A 21,451-nucleotide genomic window follows, 5' to 3' on the forward strand; every position below is an offset into this window, starting at 1 on the left:
AGAAAGAATAAAAGCAATTACGCAGATGAGTGTTCCACGCACACAGAGGGAAGTACGTGCCTTTCTAGGCATTACCTCTTACTGTAGGCAGTGGATTCCAAATTTTTCACTGTTAGCGAAGCCATTGGTAGCTTTGACTGGGAAAAATGTTCCGAGTCCGGTGCCATGGTCTGATGAATGTCAAGAGAGTTTTATTGAGTTACGAAAAGCACTGTGTTCAGCTCCTGTATTGGGTACACCTGATTATAGCAAGCCATTCACGCTCTACGTTCACGAAAGAGAAGGTTGCGCGTTGAGTGTTCTGACACAGAAGTTTGGTGATAAACAACGCCCTTGTGCGTATTTCTCATCAACATTAGATCCGGTAGCTAGAGCGTTACCTAGTTGTTTGAGGGCTACAGCGGCAGCTGCAGCTTCCATTCGACAATCTGCTGGTTTGGTGATGAACAATATGCTAGTGGTCATGGTTCCTCATGCAGTGGATACACTCATGAACCGAACGAAGACACAACACCTTACTAGTGCGAGATTATCTGGTTACGAGCTGACGTTATTAGCGAGTCATATTCAGATCAAAAGATGCAATGTATTGAACCCAGCAACATTGTTGCCGACTGATCAAGAGTCGAGTGATTCTGAGCCACATGACTGTTATTTCAAAACGGAGGAAGAGACAAAAGGTCGTATCGACTTGAGGGATACTCCCCTATCCGACCCGGATGGTACGCTGTATGTGGACGGGTCATGTTTTAAATTGGAGAATGGTGATGTGACTGCTGCCTACGCGGTAACGACTTTGAAGACGATTGTGGAGACTGCAAGAGTGAGTCAGAATTCTGCCCAAGCTGCAGAATTAATAGCTCTTACGAGAGCGTGTGTTTTAGCTGAGGGAAAGAGAGTGAATGTGTTTACAGATAGTCAGTACGCATTTGGCGTGGCCCATAGTTTTGGCCGGTTGTGGAGAGAAAGGGGTTTCATTACGTCCCATGGGACTAAGATTCAACATGGTCAGCTAGTTAACGACTTGTTAGAATCTTTAACCTTACCGACTGAAGTTGCGATTGTGAAGTGCAGTGCTCATAAAGCAATCACGGATGATGTTGGTCGGGGAAATGCCTTTGCTGATGAAACCGCTAAACAGACAGCTAGAGACATGATGAGTAGAATGTATGTTGCTACGTCTGCAAGATGGATTGCTGAGTCTGGAATGTGTGAGGACACAATGGAAAGTGTGAAAGAGATTCAGAAAGAAGCGACTGAGGAAGAGAAACGCGTATGGAGAGAAAGTACGGGCAAATTGGACTCGAATGGATGTTGGATCGATTTGACAGAACAGCAGCGTTGGATGTTGCCTGATGCGTATGTGCTTGCAGTAGTGACGATGGCGCATGGAGTGGCGCACATAAGTTCTAAAGGGATATGTAAGATGTTAGCTCCGGTCTGGAAGAATGAGGGAATCAGTAAGTGTGCAGAGAGAGTGGTGAAAAATTGTATGGTGTGCTTGATGCATAATCCTGGCAAGGGAACTCCAACTCCAGCTGGTCATTTTGCCCCTCCTTCCTGTCCCTTTGAAGTAATTCAATTAGACTTCATTCACATGGAACGCTGCAACAATTTAAAATACGTCCTGGTGGTAGTTTGTGCTTTTTCCAGGTGGATAGAAGCATACCCACTAAAGGACAACACTGCTTTATCAACTGCCAAAATTCTTCTCAAAGAATTTTTCCCTAGGTATGGAATGCCACGGATTGTATGGTCAGATAACGGAAGTGAGTTTATAGGGAAAGTTATGCAGAGTGTGTGTACTGGTCTAGGATTGAAACAAAAATTTCACAGTGCGAACCATCCCCAGTCTGCTGGTTTAGTCGAGGGTTACAATGGCACCCTCAAGCTTAAAATAGCCAAAATACAAGCATCCACAGGTTTGGCTTGGCCAGACGCACTTCCTTTGGCCTTGTTATCAACGAGAGCAACAGTGCATTCTAGAATAGGGCTTTCTCCATATGAGATTGTGTTTGGCCGCCCGGCAAATGTCTGGGGTGTGCCAAGGCCTAAACAATTCTGCTCCATTGAATATCCTATGTTGATAGACTACCTTTATGACTTGACTGCTAAATTAAGTCTTATTCATCAACAGGTTTTTGATGCTTTGCCAAAGCCTCCGGAGAGTCCAGGGCATCAACTGAAACCGGGTGACTTCATTGTGGTCCGGAACTTCGCGAGGACAAAGAATCTTCAGCCTCGCTACATCGGCCCCTTCCAAATCCTGCTGGCAACGAGGACAGCTGTACGTGTTGCTGGCCGCAAGCACTGGATCCACGCTTCTCACGTAAAGCGTGTTCCACTGCCGCTGCCCTACGACGACTGGGTGAAGAAAGGAATTGGTGCCTCCGAATCTGAAATAACTCCGAGATTTGTCCCTTTCAGTGATGCCGATTTAATTACTGACACTTTGAAACTTGACTCTCCTCCTGAAAAGACTGCTTTGAACATTGAACATTTGTCTCCAGCATCAGAAGAAACTTTGCCATCTGCGAACTTAAACTCTACAACAGCTGCTAGTGATACATTATTTTCCGATCAGACAGTACCAGCAAAGAAGAGATACAACCTTAGAAGCCATAAAACGAACTAATAAAAGCAGGCAACTGCATATTGTGATTTTGATATTTATATACATTGGACTTTTTGCTTTTCAGCCAGGAAGTTTGCTATTGTTTATTGTTTTTAATAAATTGCCTTGCCGTCTGGGTAGCCGTAGGGTCGTGGCTGTGTGCCTAGTTTGAATTTGCAGGGGTCTGACACAAGGTCGATCTTTCTGTTAGTACTGGGAACTCCCAGGGCTGACAGAGGCATTTTCATCTACGTACACATCATCAGTGGTCGCGAGCGGATTGTAGAAGATGGAACTTCCTGCGCTGCAACGAGAAAATGTGATTTACGTTCGCAGAAACAGACTTAATAGAATTCTTCACAGCAAATGTTTCTTGATGCAATGTGCCATTACATTTTTGATTGTTTTAGCAACATTGGTGGGTGGAATTGTCTTTAGCATAAATTTGATTTTTGTGCCAGTTTCTACAGTGCCTCCCCTTGATCCAGCTATTTCTACTGTTTCTTCTATACACTCTTTTCACTCATTTCCAGAACATGAGCAAGCTCGACGCTCAGAATTCATTAATAACACTTTTGTACAGCTCTTGCATCAACACCAACTGGTAGTTAACACTACAGACTGCTGGGTGTGTGGCTTGATACCTCACACTATGGATAAAGGTATTCCCTATTTGGTTTTGCCTTACAGCTACAATGGATCATTTCAGGCCTTCCAAACCATCTTTGCTTATGCCCTTGAGACCTATCCTCCACGTCCACCACGCTCCACTAAATATAACTCTGCCAACAAAGCTTTAGTCCAGGGAATTATTGACATGATCAAGAACGTCAATAATACTCCATCTTACCCTAGAGACGAATTGCGAGTATATTTAAGTTGGAATACTTCAGAGTATCGCCTTAGTTTAGGAGAAAGCAAGCGTAAAAGCTCAACTCCAATCTGGGTCGTACCTCACCGAGGTCAGGTCTGTCTGCAAGGTAATGGGAGAAATCCGAGAGCTCAGCTAGGGAGGAGTGAGTGCGTAGAGACTTATGTGTTTTCGGCTAACTCCTCCCCTGCCTTCCTCACTGCTAGGGGTACCTACTTCATTTGTCAAGACAGAGCTTATACATGGTTGCCTGCTGACTTCTCAGGATCATGTTATATTGCTCGATTGTTGCCTCCGACATACACTGCTTCACCGGATTACCACAGAACAAGAGTAGCTAGAGGTGTTTTCAGTAAGGAAGATACCGCTGGTCAGGAAGCTGGAGACTTCTTCAAAGGCTTCCTTCCGTTCTGGGGGCCTATGGCCAATAGTAGAAACATACGTCAGCTAACACGGGTAGTTGAATCTACTATTACCGAAACTGCTGGTGCCCTTAGCAATCTGACAGCTGAGCTTCAGGCGGATAGGCTCATGACATTGCAGAACCGTATGGTTCTAGATGTTATACTTGCAGATCGAGGTGGGGTATGCAGAATGATCCAATCGAGCTGCTGTGTCTTTATTCCTAATAATGCTCCAACAGTTTACGAGGCGATCTCTAAGTTGCACAAGATTTCGGACTCCATACATGTAGACAAGGGAAACTGGTCCTTCATGGAGTGGGTTTGGACTCTGATCTCAGCGTGGGGATGGAAGGTTCTAATGGTCATTGGTGTCATCTTAGTATTCCTATTCTCATGTTGTCTGATTATCCAGTGTGGTCCTGCTCTGTGTAGTCTTTGTGCTGCAACTTGTCTCAGAAAACCACCTGCGTTTGGAGAAAAGACACGAGAAAGGATGATGATGCAACAGCATGTCACTGACCTGATGAACATAGAACTAGATTCAGACATAGATTGAGTAAATTGCCTATGTAAGGGCAAAAGGAGGGTCTGAGGTTCTGTGACGGTTCCGTGACGACTTGAACCCGTGTTTTCAAGTTTGTCGGAAATACATAAAAATGGTATCAGTGAACCGCAAATGATTCATTTAGCATATCCTGGTGTTTTCGCTACGCTACGAGCAAGAGCACTCCTGTAATGAACACATTTCTGATCTACCCATGGCATCCATCTTAGATTGTGGCCGCCATTTTGTGGTTCCTTGCCCTCACATATGCAATAGCCTCTGATCATTTCATTCACTTCACTTTGATTAAGGACACGTAGCCTTAGCCGGAGATTCACCTCTTACATGACACGTGCACCTTAAACCAGATCACGCTGAAGCTGCATGACTCGACAAAGGCTGCCTCCTCTGCCCGAGGCCAGCCCACCTGAACTGGTTTTCCTGTCCATTGTACCTGATCATGATTAGGCGGCCGAAGCCGGTAGCCTTGCCCATTTACAACCCACAAACATCTCTAATCCCGCTTTTCTATCTTCTGCACCTGGCTCTGCTCCTTTCCTTCTGGGCCTTTATTAGGGGGAGGTAACGAACTTTACGATGAGGCGGTCCGGCTCTTGAATGCAATATTGACAAGGGATTGTGATGGACTGGTGGGAACCCCTCTTCGTGATGTTTGGTATCAGATATTATCGACAGTTCCTGTGTAACGCCAAATATTTATTGTTTAGAGACACAAAAGGTTTGGGAATGTACCGACATGTGAAATATTTGCCTAGAGCACAATTTTTAGTATATAAGGAGCAACCCACTTTGTACAAATCGAACAGTCTCCTGAATTCTGCCCGTGTGTAGATTCTGTGACTTCTGTGTCCCTGCAGTAATAAACCTTTGGTCTTTGACGCCACCATCGAGAAGCCCGTGTTTCTGTTCATTTGTGCACCAAGGCAGGTGGGACTCCGGGGTCTTTGGGTGTTGTACCCTGACACCTCTGGACGGAACCAAAAAGTCCAGAACTCCACACCTCCCCCGCCGAATACGTGCCCCGCCATGTTGGCGCCAGTGATTGAACATTGTAGCAAGAGAAGCATCCGTCCCGGAAGCTTCCACATGCGGGTGCCGGTGTGTGACCGTGACGGTCTGTGCACGTGCAGCCAATGGGAATTGTGAACAAGGCCTGCATATGCCCAATCGAATGTAGCGTATGCTGTGCACCGCAACACCAAGGCCAGTCATTGGCCCATTTCCAAACACGCATTCAGGGCTGACCAATGGCTGGCGCGGTCTGCCACTCACATGGCCTCTGAGCCCTATATATGTGTGATGTGCAAAAGCACACATTCTACGATGACCACCGACTGCTGCCTGTGACCATCACCTCCACCTGCTGCTGCGGAGCTGACCACCGACTGCTGCCTGTGACCATCACCTCCACCTGCTGCTGCGGAGCTGACCATCGACTGCTGCCTGTGACCATCACCTCCACCTGCTGCTGCGGACCTGACCACCGACTGCTGCCTGTGACCATCTCCTCCACCTGCTGCTGCAGAGCTGACCACCGACTGCTGCCTGTGACCATCACCTCCACCTGCTGCTGCGGAGCTGACCACCGACTGCTGCCTGTGACCATCTCCTCTACCTGCTGCTGCGGAGCTGACCACCGACTGCTGCCTGTGACCATCACCTCCACCTGCTTCTGTGGAGCTGACCACCGACTGCCGCTCTAGTGCCATACTCCGTGAACTTGCCATGTTGAGAGTCAAAGAGATCCAGTCTCATCCCTTCACCGCCGCGGAGCTGGATGTCCTCGTGGACGGTGTGCTCTGCAACTTCGGACGGCTGTACGGCACACCCGGACAGGTGGTAAGTGCAGTGGGGGACATGTTGGTGTGCATGAGGTGGTCCATTACACCGGGGCTCTGAAATCTTGGCGGTGTGATGTGGGCCCAACACATTAGTCGAAATGTCCATGGCTGCTGAGAGATACGTGTTGCCCCTATCTGTGTGACTGGCCAACTGTCCACTGACTTGCACCCTTTTGTCTCCCATCATGGTAGGTCAAGCTGCACCTTCGCAAGGACATGTGGAGGAGCATTGCACGTGATGTACGGCCAGTGGGGGTGTCCAATAGACGACATACACACTGCCACAAACGCTGGGACGACATTTCCAGGCTGAGCAAGAATGTAGCGGAAGTGACACTAGGGATGATTCCAAGAACGCCACATCTGGCCCGACGCTCAATGACCCCTCTCATGCACCGTATCATTGCTGTGATGCATCCTGACCTGTCCGAGCGGCTGCGTGTGGATGAACAGCAACGTCGCGGTAAACATACTGTCAGTGTATGTTGCTTGTGAGTGCAATGCATGTATTGTTGCCCAGACACATTAGTGACTTCCGTGTAGCGTATGTCTCATTGCAATGGCATGTTGGTGACATTGGCGCAGTGAAATGTCACGTCCAGGTCCGGCATGTTGACACGCCACTCGCTAAGCAGTTGAGTGTTGATGCACATGCTGTAGTGGTCCGTCACCCCATGGCAAGACTGGTGTGCAGATGTACGTGCTCATGCCCTGTCCGCATGCTGTACATGTTGCACGGCCAACACCACTTATTTCATGTGAGGATGACTGGTAGGGGTGGCCCGTGTGCAGGTTGGGGGATCGATGTACTTTGTCATCAATGGCATTAGGGATTCCGTTGCAGTACTGTACGTGAGTGTGCCCATGACTTACACCAATTTTATGTGCATTTCAGCATTGACAGAGGGCACTCAGCCACAGACGGAGGAGATGATTGGAGGCAATGCATCCGGATCAGACGTCGTGCACACGCAGACTGACACAGAAGAGGCCAGCGCTGGAGAGGGGGACAGGACCGTCCCTGAGGACTCAAATGTGGAGACAACATCGTCATCATCTTCCGACAGTGTTGGTGAGTCAGCACTGTTGTCACAGACTGGGAGTGGGCAATCAACACCTTCGGTCGGAACACAGCACACAGGGCCCACCCTGTCGCCAACTGCACCATGTACTGTTCGTGCACGCAGGAGTAGGGGGAGCAGAGTGGCGTTCGGTGTCGGCACCGCTTCCCCAGCCTAGGTGAGCCAAAATGCTCTGTGTGCTGAGGCTGTTGATCAGCTGCGACAGCTGTGTGTGGGGCAGACCAATATGATAAATGCTTTCCAAGACCACGATAGGAAGTTGGGGCAGGTGGTGGCATTCATGGAAGGGATGCATGGCGATCTTGCTGGTCTACACAGGACAGTGCAGTCATTGGCTACCAGTGTGTCGTCTGCCATTGTACAGTCGCATGGCCTGGGTGCTACTTCTGTTCCCCCATCTACAACACTGGATGTCTCAGGGGGGAGTGAATATTCTGACCAGGACTCAAATACAGGTTATTGCACTAGAAGCAGCGTCAGCCAGCACATCAAGGCACGGATGGCTCAGACACCATCACCTAGGTCAGCAAAATCTTTTCACAAAGACAACGTCAGATACACTGGAGTACACACACGGGATCCACAAGAGGGGTTGGGTGAAATGCCTTCACATGCTGCACAGGCATCCCACACAAAAGGTACTCCCAAGGCAAGGGTTACTCCCAGTTCCATGGACACTACCTTGGACACGGACAGTCAGAAGACAAAGACAACTCATGAGAGCAGGGACACTCCCAGGGACAGGGAGACTAGGAAGGAAGGAGGCACTCCCAAGGACAGGGAGACTAGGAAGGAAGGAGGCACTCCCAAGGACAGGGAGACTAGGAAGGAAGGAGGCACTCCCAAGGACAGGGAGACTAGGAAGGAAGGAGCCACTCCCAAGGGCAGGGACACTAGGAAGGAAGGAGCCACTCCCAAGGGCAGGGAGACTAGGAAGGAAGGAGGCACTCCCAAGAGCAGGGACACTAGGAAGGAAGGAGCCACTCCCAAGGGCAGGGACACTAGGAAGGAAGGAGCCACTACCAAGGGCAGGGACACTAGGAAGGAAGGAGCCAGTACCAAGGGCAGGGACAAGGACAGTCAAAAGACAAACGCACCTAAGAAGAGCACGGACACTCCAAGGGCAGGGACACACACAGGGAGAAGGTGTGTTCTGGGGATGGTACACCACAGACGACAAGTCTGCTGCCAGGAACAGGGCACCATCCAGGGAACAGGGAAGGTCCACAGACAACATTCCTCCTACGGAAATGGAACATCCAAGGGACAAGGCATCTCCCATGGACAGTGGCGCTATCAAGGACAGGCATACATCACCCCTTGATGCACTGAGGCTGCTGTTGTTGAGGGAACAGAATACAGATGTCTCCGCGGTGGAGTCACCCCTTACCTCCACTCCCATCAGGGCCCGTCAGGAGCGGAGGAAGGTGGACCCTGTAGTAGCATCCCCCATGACACATATTGCAGAGGCCAGAAGGCAGCCACACAGCAAACAACAAGCCTGCTCCAGCACGTCCCCAGAGAGCATTCCCCCGGCAGCAGATGCACCACCCATAGTGGGTGATATTTCTTTTCAGTCTGACCCACTTGCCAGTCCTGTCCTGTCCAGGGTGCAGTCACATATCCCCAAGAAACGTAGACACACAGCATTGACACATGCCCACCCCGATGTCGGTCAAGTGCAACTATCCCCCGCTCCCAGAGCCCCCCTGCCTCCTGGCCCATACAGCCCTGTGGCTCATCATTTCAGTGGTCCCAGTGGTGCAGCTGCAGTTGACTCGCATGTGTCAGATAGTGGCACTGTGTCTGTTGTTTGCTGTCATGCATCATGTAGTAGCACTGTATCAGTTGTGCCCTCTCCTGTTACTGGTGCTGGCAGTGTGTCTGGGTCTATGGCCCATGTGTCAGTCACTCGGGCTATGGCTGTGTCTCACACTCCTGTTTGTGGTGCTGGCAGTGTATCTGGGTCTGTGGCCCATGTGTCAGTCACTCGGGCTGTGGCTGTGTCTCAAACTCCTGTGTGTGGTGCTGGCAGTGTATCTGGGTCTGTGGCCCATGTGTCAGTCACTCGGGCTGTGGCTGTGTCTCACACTCCTGCTTGTGGTGCTGCCAGTGTATCTGTATCTGTGGCCCATGTGTCAGTCACTCGGGCTGTGGCTGTGTCTCACACTCCTGTATCAGGTGCTGGCAGTGTGTCTGGGTCTGTGGCTCACGTGTCAGTCACTCGGGCTGTGGCTGTGTCTCACACTCCTGTATCAGGTGCTGGCAGTGTGTCTGGGTCTGTGGCTCACGTGTCAGTCACTACATCTGTGGCCGTGTGTCACACTCCTGTTTGCGGTGCTGGAAGTGTGTCTGGGTCTGTGGCGCATGTGTCAGTCACTCAAGCCGTGGCTGTGTCTCACACTCCAGTTTCTGGTGCTGGAAGTCTGTCCGATGCGGGTACTTCACGCAATCCACCTGATAGTGTGATGTGAGGTGCTGTTGACTTCACTCACATGTCATTGGACATGTACTGCCTCTGATGTACCTGCTCTGGTGTCCACAATGCCCTGTTGCTGTTCTGATACTGCTGTCTGCCCTCTCATGTACTGCCTCTGATGTACCTGCTCTGGTGTCCACAATGCCCTGTTGCTGTTCTGATACTGCATTGTGCCCTCTCATGTACTGCCTCTGATGTACCTGCTCTGGTGTCCACAATGCCCTGTTGCTGTTCTGATACTGCATTGTGCCCTCTCATGTACTGCCTCTGATGTATCTGCTCTGGTGTCCACAATGTCCTGTTGCTGTTCTGATAATGCTGTCTGCCCTCTCATGTACTGCCTCTGATGTACCTGCTCTGGTGTCCACAATGCCCTGTTGCTGTTCTGATTATGCTGTCTGCCCTCTCATGTACTGCCTGTGATGGACCTGCTCTGGTGTCCACAATGCCCTGTTGCTGTTCTGAATATGCTGTCTGCCCTCCTATGTACTGCCTCTGATGTACCTGCTCTGGTGTCCACAATGCACTGTTGCTGTTCTGATGATGCTGTCTGCCCTCTCATGTGCTGCCTCTGATGGACCTGTGCCTTGCCATGGACTGTTGGTGCACTTAGCCCCTCTCCTGTGCTGCCTCTGATGTACCTGTGCCTTGCCATGGACTGTTCATGCACTTAGCCCCTCTCATGTGCTGGCTCTGATGGACTTGTGCCTTGCCATGGACTGTTGGTGCACTTAGCCCCTCTCATGTACTGCCTCTGATGTACCTGCTCTGGTGTCCACAATGCCCTGTTGCTGTTCTGATACTGCTGTCTGCCCTCTCATGTACTGCCTCTGATGTACCTGCTCTGGTGTCCACATTGCCCTGTTGCTGTTCTGATAATGCTGTCTGCCCTCTCATGTGCTGGCTCTGATGTACCTGCTCTGGTGTCCACAATGCCCTGTTGCTGTTCATATAATGCTGTCTGCCCTCTCATGTGCTGGCTCTGATGGACCTGTGCCTTGCCATGGACTGTTGGTGCACTTAGCCCCTCTCATGTACTGCCTCTGATGTACCTGCTCTGGTGTCCACAATGCCCTGTTGCTGTTCTGATACTGCTGTCTGCCCTCTCATGTACTGCCTCTGATGTACCTGCTCTGGTGTCCACAATGCCCTGTTGCTGTTCTGATACTGCATTGTGCCCTCTCATGTGCTGCCTCTGATGTACCTGCTCTGGTGTCCACTATGCCCATGCTCAAGCCTACACTGTGATGTTACCCCGATTATGTGTAAATAAACTAGTCAATGATGTGTCGTGGTTTGTCGGAGTCATTCCTGCGTGTGTGATGCAGGTGTGTATCTGTATTTGCTTCAAGTCAGTGGGTTCAGATACATGACACTCCCCCCTCCCTAAGTCATGACCCTTGCAGGTGCTCCCCTCCACACGAATCAGTGGGTGCAGATACATGTCACTCCCCCCTCCCTACGTCCCGACCCTTGCAGGTGCTCCCCTCCACACGAATCAGTGGGTTCAGATACATGTCACTCCCCCCTCCCTACGTCACGGCCCTTGCAGGTACTCCTCTCCAGACAGCGAATGGTTTGTAGCCTACCTGCGTCGTCCTCGATGGTGGGCCAGGACTAGGACGTGGTGGATCGCGAAGAGTATCGGGTAAGCGTGTAGTGCTGGGTCCATGTCGGCGAGCGGCTCGTGGTGGGTATGTTCGCTGTGGGGCATCCGCAGTGTTCAGGCAAGTTGTTTTTCCGCAGCGCTTTTATGTGTATTTTCCGCCATCTTGATTTGGAGGACGGTCCTAGACGTCAGTCCGTACGGCGGAGTCTCTGGATTGGTTATGTCGGCCGCGTGGTCGGGTGTAGTTGGGCGGCGAGCATGATCTTCCGTCGCGGACGGATTTTTGCCCATCTTTCCTATCCTGATCTGGCGGACGGAGTGTCCGCGACGGGCGGACGCAGAATAGGCATGTTCCGCATACTCCGGGGCTGCGGAGGCACTTCCGTCCGCCATCCTAATGGGCCCCTAAGTTTCCAATCCACAAAGAAGAAATGTGTTTGCTCAAGAGATTAACTCTATGAGCAGCAAAAGAATAAACATATGGTCCCCATAGAGGTGGAGGGACATCTGCCTTCAAAGGTGGATAGGAGCAATTCTGACTGTCTTGCTTAGTGATGCACAATTACAATATAGACTTCAATACTCTGAACATACTTTATAGTTCCTACAGAGAAGGAACCAATCAAAACTAAGTGTTTACACAATCCCGATGTCAGCCCTCTTCTCATGATTTGAAATATTTCAGCTTTCTGGCCTTCATAGATATTGTGCAAAATACAGAGTGTAAGAATGTCAGTGTCCACTCTGTTAGTATAGTATAATGATGGTTTTGAACATTTTTAACTTAGCCTATTACCTTTCTGTATTATTATTTTTCCTTTCTCCACAGGTTTTTACCCTGAAGGTACACTACAGATCTCAAAGTGACTTTTGAGAGGTTGTGGTTAGCACACTTGCACCAACCACCCCTCAGTGAGTAAACAAAGGTTTGCTGGTCCTGACAAAAAGTACGATCACTAAGACGATAAGAGGCATGAATCATGTAGATGCACACCCTTACTAAACAAATGCCAGGTCGGACCCTTATATCCATTTCTTGTGATACTGAAGATCTTTAACCATAACATAAGAACCCTGCATTAAATTAGTTTTATTGGGTACTTATAGTTATTTCTGCACTCACCTTCCCTACACTCTACTCACTATTCACACACACCATATTTATCACACCTCATATTCATCACGGGCAAAAAGAAGACAACTGCGACAAAGAGCTCCGCTGCAAGGCTCGTTGGGCATTGCAGTGCCGGCCCAACGAGGAGCTGCCCGATGATGAAGCATGACATCCTCTGGATGTGTGAGGGCCCTTGTTCCTATTTGGAACAGTCCCGTCTAGTACTTTCCTGGTAAGAACCCCCTTTCATCTTCATAGGAACTGCATACCTCCTACTTCGCATTCATAGGCAAGACATTTATTGCAATAGTCATGGGTTGCATGTAGTAGTATGGATAATAAATGTAGTAGGCTTTAGAAAATACAGATATAATACCAAATGTCTCATTCTGATCCACTACGGAAGAAGAGAGAGTTTCACACACCGTGAATCTCATTAGCTTCATTTTGAACAATATAACTTTATTGCTGACCATTTAATAACTTATTGAGATGCTCTCTTTTAAACACACAACTATAACATTGTTTAATTTTTGGTATCACTATGTTTATAGAGTAGACAAAGTCTCTGGATTTAGTTGAACTGGTATACAATTCTCCAAATCTGATCTTTTCTCTCAGATCAGTTTATGTATTATGGATATGAACATTGGACCGCAAACTCCATCCCCCTCCTAGAGAACATGAGCAACATCCGCCTCACCCAACTGGTCACCAAACCCACCCACAAAGCCAGACACATACTTAACCGTATTTTCACTTCCAGTGACCGGAATCAAATTCAGCCACCCCACAGAACTCACCCCGTCTGACCACACCATCATACACTTAACCGTTGCCGATCCCAGCACACCATCACCAGGCGTCAGATGCCCTCTCAGCACAGCTGGCACCAGATCACCTAAACTCAGTGGTCACAGGGCCTGACCACCCTCCAACCAGAGGCCTCAACAGACCTCAACCAGGCTGTCTAGAACTTCACTGAATGGATCACGGACTACGCCAACAGAGTTGCCCCTCTGAACCCTACAATACCCAACGTGACCACTAAACATGTCAACTGGTACACCCTAGAACTCAGGACCACTAATCACAACTGTCACCAATTTGAGAAACAATGGAAAACCACTAAGAACCCCACCAACAGAGCAGCACACAAAACAGCCCTCAGCAATTATCAGAGGCACATCAAGGAAGCCTAGAAAGCAACCATCAATACCTGCATCAACACTGTGGCCAACCACATCAAAGGAACTGTTCAAAATAGAAAACACATTCTCCAACCCAATAGCCACATAGAACACCATTCACCCCTCCCAAGAACACTAAGGCTTCCTCTCAGACCACTTCCACAACAAGATCACCAACAACTATAGCAATTTCTACCTCCAACACACTAACCTCAATCCCAACGACCTCAACCTCCCAGTGAACAGCACCAAAACCATCACCACCTGGTCCCTGCTCACCACTGGGACCACCTCAGCCATCAAGTCTTCCATCAACTCTGGGATACAGACTGACCCCTGACCCCATCACCTCCAAAACCTTGCAATTAACCAGATCACCACACAGCTCACCGGCATCCTCAACACCTCCATCTCGACCTGCAACCTACCTGACCAGGTAGGTTGCAAACCCTCCTTAAGAAAGCTTCCACTGACCACAGCGATCTCAAAAATTATTGGCCGATCTCCCTGCTCTCCTATCCGGCCAAATTACTCAAGAAAGTCATCAATCAGCAGCTCACTGAATTCCTGGAACAAAACCACATAATGGACACCTACCAGTCATGATTTTGAGTAAAACTGTGTCCTGATCCTCCTCGACCTCTCTGCGGTGTTTGACAACATCTCACACAACAGGGGTGGGAGCACACTGCTTCACCTCCCAGCAAGGTTCGCCCCTGGCATTATGGTAAGTGTAGTTTCATAGTTTCAGTTACTTGCTTGCTTCAAGAGTGTTAGAGTGTTTCGCCACTGTTGGCACAGATAGTGCTGATCTCTAGACACATGTTTCTGGTTCTTTACCCGTCATCAGTAGAGATTACAGTCTTTGAAATTTGGGGTTTGCTGAGTAGGCTGCCAACATCTTTCTCATGTCAGGTTCCTCTCATAAGCATGTGGGTGCTTCATCCACGAGCTCGTCAGCTCAATGACTCACAGGAGTACTTTTAAAAAGGACAGGGGTGGGAGCACACCACTTCACCTCCTAGCAAGGTTCGCCCCTGGCATTGTGTTAAATTCCGTTTCAGTTATTTGCTTGCTTCAAGAGTGTTAGAGTGTTTCGCCACAGTTGGCGCAGATAGTGCTTGTGAGAAGTTTGGCTGATATGTAGTGTTTCCAATTCTGGAACCACTTGGTATCAGTCCAAACAAACCCCAAAGATGTCTGGTTGTAAGTCAACCTTGTTAGACAAGCTATCCTAGTGGTAGCATGGACTAAGCAGCCTTAAAGGCTTAACTTAAGAGGTCGTGTTAAGCGAGCTGTTTTACCACATACAATCCTGTAATCAAATGAAAGGACACCACACAAGTATATATTATAAAAATATATGTATTTATTTCTAAATTACTCCCCAGTACTCTTTATGAGGAAAGGGGCACAAGCGTTAAATCAAAAGCACAGTATAACATACAAAGTTGCACAATTTTGGATGAGGGCCGGTGGCCACTTAAACCATATACTAAAAAAGTGGTATAAGAGATACCAATCGAACAGTGGTTAGGCCTAGGGCCTAGAGAATCGCTGGGAGCAGTCAGGACTAGCAATGCTGAAGTCGGGAGTAGCCCACAGGAGACGGGTGCAGCACGGAAAGTGCGGCTTACACCAATGCAATGTCAATGGTGCGTAAAAGTTACACAAAGTGAGTTTAAGGATACTTCCGCTGAACCTAGAGGCACAAAACTTAAGACACAGACCCTAGAGGTGTGTACCAGTGTGAGAACACTGGCGTTGCAATGTTACCTCACCCACAGGAAGTGGGTGCACAGGGTCGAAGTGGCGTTGGGTTTTGACACGCAGATTCTTGGCGCTTGAAGCTGAAGATGCTGCAGGCGATGTGAAGGAGAAGTGTCCGGTGGATCCAAGGGTGGATCTGAAGTGGTGAAGACCTGAAAGCAGAGGGGACAATGTTCAAAGTCACTGACCAGTGACCACCGTGGAACCAGATTGGAACCAGGCAAAGTCGGGTGCAAACAGGTGATGAGGTGTTGCTTCTCTCTGCAGCCACGTGGACACGAAGAGGTCAAGGACGTCCAGAAGTCGATCTCGAGCTGTCTCTCAAAAGTTCTAGCTGATGGCGGTATTGGCAACTCGATTGAAGCAAACAAGCCTTGGCTAATGCAAGCCATGGGGAAAGTGAAAAAGGCTTATTTCTCGGACCAGCAAAATCAGAGCGGGTACTCCTTTCTACAGAAGCAAGGGCATGTCTAGAGCAATCAGACCCACAGTGTAAATTGTAGGTTTCGTTGCCAAGATGGCCGCTGATCACGTGACAAGCGGCCGGGATGGCGAGTCGAGTGGCACAAAGCAAAAGGGCCTCACGCAGATCGTGGAGATGCTGGAGGGCTGATCTTTGGTGCAAATGCTGCTCGGTTGTGGGCCTTCGCAAACCCCAAAGCACAGCGTCGAGGGTGCCTTGGGTGCTGCGCAGTCAGCGTCTCGGGGGTCTTTCAAGATGTCCGCTCCCACGTCTCTCGGTGCCTCCACGGGTCCCTTCTTTGCAGGGACTGTGGATCGGGCTGTGAGAAATCTGGAAAGCTAAGTCTTGTCAGGCTCTGCACTCGGGCTCCGGCGGGAGGCGGCGGCAAAGCAGATGTCGAGGTGCTGGGTATGCCTGTGTTCACAGGGTGGCCCCTCCTAGGCCACAAGGGAGATGCTCTTCAGTCTTCTATTCATCAGAAAGTCGAAGTCCAGTCGTCTTCTTAGTTTCAAGTTGATTCAGGATGATCTGCTGTGCAATGGCACTGCTCCCACTCTTATTCCAATCTGAGGGGTGGATCTCCTGCTAGGTCCCTCCCCTATGAGTGGGACCAGGAAGGGGGGTGGTTACACCCCCTCTCCTTTGTCCAGCTCCTCGCCAGGACTGGGGCTGGAAAGCCCCAGAACCGGTTTGGGCTGGCTCATGCACAGGGACACCTTGTGTGCCCCAGGCATGTCTCAATCTATTCAGCCCTGTCCTACCCAATACACAAAACCCTGTCTGGGGTGGTGCTCGCACCTCCCCAGGCAGGAAACCCTTTGTCCAGGCCCTCCTCGCTGGAAGGACTCCCAGCAGCAGGAGGTCAGACATGTGTCTGTGGTGGCAGCATCCATTTTGTGATGCTGAGGCTCTGTTTAACTTTAACCGGGGTTAAGGCTACACACATGTCGTGTCCCCCTAGAAGGGTGGAATGCTATCCCCGTCGCCAGAATTGGCGAGGGGATAGTATTCCAATTCGTATGACACCTTACTGGACATGTTTTGATAAAGCCAAACCAAAGATAGCAAATAACCGCGAGGATTATAATGCACTTAAGAGTATATGGTATGGCAATATCCCGGAACAGCTTAGGGAGTGGTTCCCGACAGCTGCAGACAGGCTCAGCTCATGCTAGAGCACCATCTCACATATTTCCAAGCACTCTGCCTCCAGGATTGATGAGGCCTTCCATAGGAGTGGCTGATAGGAACATATGTGTCCAGTTTAGGGTTAGGCACAGGCATACTGTACCTAAGTAAGAGGTGATTACACCAACTTACCCCAGCTGAGTGATCAGCCAGTTGTGTCAAATATGGAGGCCAGGCCATGGGTGGCACAATACATGCTGCAGCCCCTGGTAGGCCTTGGCTACACCTATGCCCTGGGTACCTATGGTACTCTACTACAGGGGCTCATAAGGTGAACCAGTCCCAATTGTGTTATGCACCTAAGGTACATGGAGTCCATTTTAAGGAGAGAGCAATCAGCCTGGGGCCCTGAATAGCAGGATCCCAGGCCAACTAAGTAAAAAACCAGCTAAACACCAGGCAAAAAGTTTGGGGGTAACCATAGTCAGATATCCACCTTCCTACAGTGCTGATCTCTAGACACGTCCACGAGCTTGTCAGCTCAATGACTCACAGGAGTACTTTTAAACAGGAACAGGGGTGGGAGCACACCGCTTCAACTCCCAGCAAGGTTCGCCCCTGGCATTGTGGTAAATGCAGTTTCAGTTACTTGCTTGCTTCAAGAGTGTTTCGCCACCGTGTTTGAAATTTGGGGTTTGCTGAGCAGGCTGCCAACATCTTTCTCATTTCAGGTACCTCTCATAAGCATGCAGGTGCTTCATCCACGAGCTCGTCAGCTTAATGACTCACAGGAGTACCTTTAAACAGGAACATGTCCCATAACAACCACAATGACAGACTCGACAACTTAGTCATACAGCAAGACGCACCCAAGTGGATAGCCTCCTTCCTCACAGGATGTAAACAGAGCATCTGACTGCCTCCCTTCAACTCCGCACCCAAAGACTTCAAGTGTGACGTAACAAAAGGATCAACCCTCTGAACCATCCTGTTCAACATTTGCATGCCCACCCTCGCAAATGTCATAAGATGCCATGGACTCATCATAATCTAATACACAGATGACACTCAACTGATCCTCTCACTCACAGAGGACCCCTCCAAAGGCAAAACCAACTTCTGCAATGCCAAGACCAACATGGCCAAATGGATGAGAGACAGCTGTCTCCAACTCAACTCCAACAAAACTGAAGTACTTATCTTCAGGAAGACCACCTCTGCATGGGACCACAGTTGGTGGCTGGCAGAACTCGGACTAATGTCCACAATGACTGACCCTGCACGCAACCTCAGCATCGTCCTTGACAGCCAGTTGACCATGAAATGACAAGTCAATGCAAACACCTCCTCCTGCTTCCTCACACTTCGCATGCTCCACAGAATCTTCAGTTGGATTTCAACCTGCATCAGAAAAACCATGCCCCAGGCCCAAGGCACAAGCTGCCTTAACTACGGAAACACCTTCTATTCTGGCATCCCCACCCAGTGCCTCAACAGACTCCAGACTATAAAGAAGGACACAGCCAGGCTCATCCTGGACATCCCCAAACCAAACCATATTGCTCCCCCCACCTAAGAGAGCTCCACTGGCTCCCCATCGAGAGGAGATGTCAGTTCAAGACCCTCACACATGCCTACAAAATCCTACGTCACCTAGGACCTGCCTAAATTAACCTTCGGCTGAACTTCCACCAACCATCTAGAAACCTGTGCTCCTCCTCACTCGCCCTTGTACACACCTCTCACATCCATCGCAGCTGCAGCGATGGCTGCTCCTTCTCCTACATGGCTGCCAAGACCAGGAACAACATTCCCCTTTCATCTCAGCACAGCTGCCCTGCTGGCAGATTTCAGAAAGAGACTCAAGAAGTGACTCTTCAACAGCGCCCAGATTCCCCCCAGGGGTGACAGTGTGCACTTTAAAATGCTGTTTGATTGATTGATTGATCTACCTCTAACAATGAAGTTAGCTTTAGATACAATCTTGCCAAGGAACGACAAAGACACACACAAGCATAGAGCAAGTAGGTCACCAGCTGTGATCATCACAACAAATAAATCACTACCTAAAGTATTGTCCAAATAGGTAGTTCAGCACTCGCACAAACAGACCATTGAAAAAAGTGAGCTGTAAATCTTGCAACACCTACAGATTGATAACCTACCAAGGTTATTCGATACATTTAAGAGTTTATAAGTAACATTTCTGCAGGCATTAGGACATAAGACATTGGGAACCATGTGTGTACATACCCATTAAATACAGGGGATTAAAAAAAAAAATAAGAGCATTAGCCTTAACTTGCTTAGTAAATTGTTTTACTTTGTTTGATATGTAGAGGCAGGCAACATTTTTGAAAACTCACCTACAAATCCTTGACACCTCATCAAACAAGGAACATTCCCATTACATATTCTACAATCTATTAAAGATTCTACATCATATTTAGATGTGCTAACACACAGTGTTGCAGTTGGCAAAACATGACATAGTACATTTACCTCTATAGAGGTACACCACAAGCATTCTGGCCAACTGGTGGACAGTACTAATATGACTACTGCTTTCCCTATCAGTCTTTGAATCTTGTAGAGACCTAGGATTATGTGTGTAAACTTGGGCCGACATCCCGCAATAGAGAGGTATTAAGTGAATAAGCCACATCCTGACCCCAGAAGACAGAAGGGAGGCCTGCTGGTGTAATTCAGCATGATGTTAGTAGACTGCTTTAGCATCTACTAAATATTCTTATGAGGTTTCCGAACATCTTTATATGTAGTAACATGTGTGAGATTGAGTGGATCTTGGCAGCATCTACAGAAATAGGTCACTTGTGAGATTACTTCCATAGATCCAATAAAAGGTACATTTTTGTTATACATTTTTAAATGGTTGTCATACGCAAACACTGCCAGAGTGTCCAACTAAAATACTCTGACGGATGATTCATTTTGAAAGACCTCACATTCTGCTCATTTGCCTATTAGCAATGTTGGTCTGCTAGCAGAACAGGGGTGAATACTGGTAGATTTAAAATGGACATTAACTAAGCTTACATTTTTTCAGTCAGAGACTGTGCTGTAATGTTTTAACCCTTGTTTGCTTTTATAGTATCTGGAAAGCCATGATCTCTGAAGGTATACTCTAGAATGACCTGTGCTGGTTCAATTTTTGTGGGACGTCTTGCCACAAGAATAAAACCCCCCATTGAAAAATAGCCAATGACTACTGATAGAGTGACAAATACCTGTTAATCTGGACGCTCAACTATAAAATATATGGAAATATTTGACGAGGATCGTTTACTTCTGTGTAAAGTGAAGTACGTCCTCAGGTCTGATCTGTGCTTGAGCCCACATGGCACATTATTGTACATTAACTTGACTGTGAGATGTAATGCAGGCCACCAAAACATGATCATTAACTAGACCCTGTTATTTTCAATGCTCTGCATTGCCAGCTGTGGGAGGATCATGACACTGAGTAAAGCAACTGTAAATCATTGCTGGGTAGAAACATGTCAATTTTTTTTTAAGTTTGATTTATTGAAGAAAGAAGTGAAGGAGGGAAGGGGGAAGGGGGAGAAGAGTTACAATAAGCGGATCAAAGAAATAAACAATGTAATGACAATAATAATTTCATATAAAAGTAAGCATCACAAGCATGAAAAGTTATGAACATATCATTAGAATGCAATACCATAAGTAAAACATAGTACATTAAAACTTAATAATTATAGGTAATCAAGTAAAAAGAGAAAACAGGTAATAAGCAATTCATGGAGGTTTGCGCACTTTAACTATTTCAGGTGCAGGAGAGGGATGAACAGGGGAAGAGGAAGAGAGGTAAGTTACCAAAGGGAGCCAAATCAGGTCACGTTTTATAGCTAGGGAAATGGGGGATACATAATTAGTGTCTAAATGATGATTGAAACAGATTGCATTCCACCAGGACTGATAAGAAATGTTTGTGGCCTGTTTCCAGTTAGAAGTGACAATATGAAAGGCGATAGCAATGAAAAGGTCGAGTAAAGGGTAGTGGTTGGGAGATTGAGGAAGGTCTGAGGAAAGGCAGCAGAGAAAAACTAGTGAGGGTGAAAAGGGGACCTGAAAATGGAAAATCCTCAGAATTTGCCGCCAAACTAACTGCCAGAACTGGGAAGTAGGCGGGCATTCAAACAACATATGTTTAAGATCAGCAGAACGGCAGGGACAAGACCAACAGGTAGAAGGGGTGTCTGATTAAAAATGGGACAAAGCAAGTGGAGTAAGTAAAGTTCTATGATAAATGAAAAATAAAGTTTGGGTGGTGTTAGCAGCT

The sequence above is a fragment of the Lissotriton vulgaris genome, chromosome 8, assembly GCF_964263255.1.
Source record: "Lissotriton vulgaris chromosome 8, aLisVul1.2, whole genome shotgun sequence".
Lineage (NCBI taxonomy): Eukaryota > Metazoa > Chordata > Amphibia > Caudata > Salamandridae > Lissotriton > Lissotriton vulgaris.